Raw genomic sequence first — 5,395 nt, forward strand, 5'->3', positions numbered from 1 at the left:
AGAATCCAATTGGTCTATATATTCAAAATCTTTAAGGGAAAAAAGCAAAACTAAAACTGCCAACTATGAATCATCTATACTGGAAAATTTTCTCTTAATTATGAGGAAGAAATAGAATCATCTTCATACAAGTAACTTGCATAACCAAAATCAATCTTACAATATATACTAAAGAACGTTTTTTTCAATAGAAAATTAAGAAAAACAACAGACAGCATAACTAAAATCATCATAAAAGACATCACTATTAAGAAATTATCCTTCTTAAACAATACAGAAAAACTAAAACCGAACCATATAATTCAGAGTAGGGAAGCAAATATAGCATTCCAGAAAGAAAAAAGTAATAAGGAATCCAGAGTTGGAAACCAGAGTCAAATGCAGAAAATATTGAGTAGCTCACAAATGATACCAAACTGTCTTAAACATAGGAAAACTCTTACAAAATTACAGGAATAAAACCAACTATGCGTCAGTAATGACTTGATGGCATTGAAAATAATTTTCTGGTTGGGGTGGTCACCACTACATGAGTAACTCTATTAAAGGGTCACAGCATTAGGAAGATTGCGAACCACTGAGTTAAATGGTTAAAGGGACATAGCGTAGTACAATGGATACGAAAACAAGCTAAGCTGTTTATAAGAAACATGACTAAGATATAAAGACAGAAACAGGATAAAATCAAAGGGTAAGTGCGTTAGGGTTCTCTAGAGAGACAAAACCAGATTGCTAATTATTTTATATATATTTATACAGTTAGATAGATATATAACATAAGAAATAAACAGTTAATTAAATTATAAAGCAGTACAAATGGATCAGTGTGACTCACTCCCATGAGACAGTTGTGAGACACAGGAAGTCCTTCAAGTCTTGAGAGCTGCCAGGTAGTCCTCTACAGAGCAATTCAGGCTATCCGGGCACAGGCAGCAAACAGCAAGGCAGGTCACCAACAGTCAGCCAGATGACAGGGTCTTATAGTCCCCAGTTCAAGAGATATAAGTTTTAATTGTGTGGTGAACCAGGTCTTGAAGGAACCTCAAATTACAGCGACAGAGTCCATGGGTTAGGTGTCCGACAGGTAGTGTAGTTTGCAAAGTGAGGCACAGAACAAGCAAGGCAGGTGCACACTGATCCAATGATAAAAGAGCAAAAGACAAGAATGGTGAAGCTCACTGAGTCATTTATCTCTCCTCCATTCAATTAATCCCACATGGGTTTATTGGCTACGATGTCACAATAAAGTAAATACCTCAATCCACCCCATTGCCAACTGGCCACCTGTACACAATTCTTTCACCATATATAATTACATAATTTCCGGACATTAATGAAATAACACTTATACTTATCATCAATTATGTATCATACATACAAATGAAAACACTCTGAGTCCAAGTGTATCTGATATATCATACATGAGCAAAATTATTTCAAGCTAATGGTAAACAAAAGAAAGCAGGAGTAACAATACTAATTTTCCCCCAAAAAATGGTATCAAAGTACAAACTTCCATGAGAGACTACGAGTCATTATATAATGATGAGAGATATAATTGAACAAGAAGCCATAGCAGTGATAAACATGTATGAACCCCATGAAAGACTACCAAAATACATCAATCAATTTATAGAGAGTTGAAAAAACAAATACATGATATTCGACAACACTGGAAATTTTAATACATCACTTTTGAGCAACTATCAATTAAATAGAGAGAAGCAGCAACAAGAATGAAGATGTACTAAACAACAAAATTGATGGACTTTGTCTTAAGTATGCAAAGACACTTCATCCAGCAGCAACACAATGTACAATAATTTTTTAATGCATATGGAATGCACTCCAAAAGTTCACATGGTAGGCCACCAAGCATGTATCAGTAATTTTTAAAACATGGAGATACTATCAACTGTTTTTTCAGATTGCATTGCTATGAAATTAAAAACACACACAATTACATGGAAATTGAACATCCCAACACTTAAAAACATTGGAAATTGAAAATTAAAAAAATAATAGTTAAAACTTTTTAAATTTCCCAAAACAAATGAGAAGAGAAATACAAATTTGAACACAATTTGAAAACCTAGCAGAAGTGGGAACATTTCTGGAAACACATCACCTACCAAAATTAACGTAATTTGAGAAAAGCTTAGCACACCTCTAAGACACAAAGACATCAATTTTGCCTTTAGGAAACTCCAAAAAGGAATTCCACCAAAGATTTATAGCAACAAATTCACAAACTTGAAAAAGAAGAGTAAACACCTTAACACAGCACTTACAAAAATTAGAAAGAGACCAGCTAAACAAACCCTTGGTCATTGGAATAAAATACATTATTGAGATTAGAGCATAAATACATAGTGAAAATATCAATCAAAAAACACACTCTATTACATGCAATTCCTATCCAAATACTAAATAAGAGTAGTGATACAGTAAATCTTCTTATCAATGAGAACGGGGCATTTATCCACTTATGTAAGTCTCTTTTGGTTTCTTAAAGAAGTGTTTTATAGTTTTCTTTGTATAAATCTCTGGCTTCTCTGGTTAGATTTCTAAAGAATTTAACTATTGTGTGACATTGTAATAGGTAGGGTTAATTTATTCCTTTTCAGAATCCTCTTCCTTAATAGACAAGAATCCAACTAATTTTTGTATGCTCATTTTATAATCAAAGGAAAATTAGAGCAATATTTTCATTGAATCTGTGTGGTTTTCTACATACAAGATCTTGTCATCTGCATATAAGAGTTCTACTTCTTCCTTAGCAATTTGTATATCTTTTATAAATTTTGATGTCCTAGCTCTGGCATGCATAAAAAACATTAACAATAGGGAAGTGACGGAAGAGTAACAGTGGCAGATCAACAGCACTAGAAAGAGTGCTGGACTTTGCAGTCAATGGAGTTAATACAGTTAGGCCTTCTCAAAACATAATTTTGGAATGGGGTACCTCCTGCCGTTTAATCAGGGAAGCTAGGTTTGCTGACCCATGGAGCTAGAGAAGAGTGACTTCAGACTGAGAATTACAGCAATATAAAGTGCTCTTTGGATATTGCTAGACAATAATAAACATAAATTTGTTAAATTTCCTGAAAGAGTCAGAGAGTGGCCTGTGTAAAGGTACAGCAGAGAAGAAACTGTCCTGACCAAAGAACTTGTATGCTGAGCAGATGTGAACTAAATTGTACCTGTTAACTTCTTTTTTTATTTTTTTGGAGGAAATTTACATTTTATTTTGTTTAAGTATCCAACTCACCAGATCAAAAATGGATTAAAAAACAAAGGCCCAACTGAGGTCCTTTCTTCTCCTTGTGAGTATAGACAGAGATTTGAGATTGCCCTCAATAGTCTTTGAAGTTCCGAGCATTCTGCAAAAAAAAGTAGAGAGCAAGTCTAGGTAACTCATCATGGAGAACCTAGACTCAGTTAACTTCTTTAATAAACTCCTTACGTGTGAGAACTGTCTGTGAGTTCTCAGTGGCCATTGCAATGAAACACTGAACCCAGCAGAGAAGTAGAAATTGTCCCTGGTGCTTTTCAATATTCTTTGCCAAACCATGTTTCCAATGAATTGATTCTCCTTTGGCCTTCATTATCCAGTTTCACATGCATATGAGGCAATTGAAAATACCATAGCTTGAGTCAGGTGTAGTTTAGTCCCCCAAATAACATCTTTATTTTTAACATTTTAAAGAGGTCTTGTGCATAATATTTACCCACTACAATACATCCATTGATCTCTTAATTACTGGTTCCATGAAGATTGATGATGGATCCAAGTAAGACAGAATCTTTAACAACTTCAATCTTTTTCTACATTTATTATGAAGATACCTATTGATCCTGTTATGAGGATTTGGATTTTTCTGCACATTGAATTGTAGCCCATACTGAAGGCTCCAAGTCTTGATCTTCATCAAAAATGGCTTCAAAGTCTTTCAGCTAGTGAGGTGTGTCTGCCATCTGCACAGCGCCTTGCCGGTTGTTAAAAATGCTTCTTCCAATCCTGATGCCACATTCTTCAAAAACAAATTATGATTTGGGGAGGGATGGTGGTGGTGGTTATTTACTCAGCAGACAGATGGAATAAGTATGATGAGAGACTACAACCCGGAGGTGTGCCTTTCCGGAATTTAAACCATTCCCTTGCAAGGACTAAGAGATGAAAAAACAAATATTATATTAAGATACATTTACTTTGATTGGTAGAAATTTCTCAAATATTTGCTAAATTTTCACTTTATCTTTACAATTGGAAATATAATTTTTAAAAAAAGAAGTTTATTTAAACAACATGACGCTTGACTTGCAGGAAAAACTATCCAGGCTTCATTTCTTTGAGAGTAGTTTACCCCTACTTAAAGACAGATTGCCCTTCTTGTAACAGCTACATACAAAAAAGTTATAAAATTGTCCTTGGTTTTACAATGATAAATGAAAAATATTAAAATTCTCCAATCCAGCAAGGTATGCAAGGATTTTTTTATGTTATTGTGTTTTTGTTTTTGTTAAACAGTGAGAGCAAAATAACTTACTGGAATATAGAAAGAGGAGCTGGGTGAGCATGCCACTGATTGTGAAGGGTGGGAGGGGTTCACAGAGCCAGTGTTTCCCCATCCCATCTGCACTTGGTGTCGATCAAAACATACCATTGGCCATTTAGTAAAAAAAACAAACAAACCAAAAAATCCCCAAAATAAACAAAGGGGAAAATGCAATATGCACCAGTTACTTTATGTACAATAAAGGAATGGGGAAGGGAAAATAAAAGAGAAAACTATACTGTAGTCGTCAGGAGGTGGTGGAACTGAATTATGGTTTTCTAATAGAGAATGGAGTCTTGGTCGGTAGGAAGAGAGTTCTGGAGGAAAGGAGCAGGCTCCCTTTTAGTAGACGCCTCCTGTCTGCTGCTGGAACACATCTGCTGTATCTCCATCCTCCACTTACAACTGTGCAGGTGTATCTGTTTCATTGATTGGCTGTTCGTCAAATCGGAATCTGATCTGCCTCACTGACAAACCTTGTCTTTCACAATAGGCTTTCATAGTTTGCTAAGTGGCGCGTGCCTCTTAATCTTAAATTGCACTACAGAACCATCCTGCCCCGCCACCTTCAATTTAACACGATCGTTGTTCTCAGTCTTGACTCCTTCCTTGGGTTTCTCCTCGGCCATGGTGAGCGTCGAAGTCTCCTCAGCAGCCGCTTCACAAAAGAGGTACCAGGTCCGCACCAAAGGAGCACACAGGCAGCTCCAGGAGCATCAGAAGATGGAGGCGGCAGTGGTGGAGGAGGGAGAGGGCGTGCACTGGAAATGTTATTTTTTTATGTTGTCCGATTTTTGCCTACTCATGAAACAAAATTCCACCTGTAGATTTTATTT

At 35.9% G+C, this 5,395-nt stretch overlaps 1 pseudogene; it reads right to left on the minus strand.

Annotated features, from left to right (window-relative positions):
- Positions 1 to 4,901: 4,901 nt before the first annotated feature.
- On the minus strand, positions 4,902 to 5,188 carry LOC142451286 (small ubiquitin-related modifier 2-like; annotated as a pseudogene).
- Positions 5,189 to 5,395: the final 207 nt, after the last annotated feature.

The sequence above is a fragment of the Tenrec ecaudatus genome, chromosome 6, assembly GCF_050624435.1.
Source record: "Tenrec ecaudatus isolate mTenEca1 chromosome 6, mTenEca1.hap1, whole genome shotgun sequence".
NCBI lineage: Eukaryota > Metazoa > Chordata > Mammalia > Afrosoricida > Tenrecidae > Tenrec > Tenrec ecaudatus.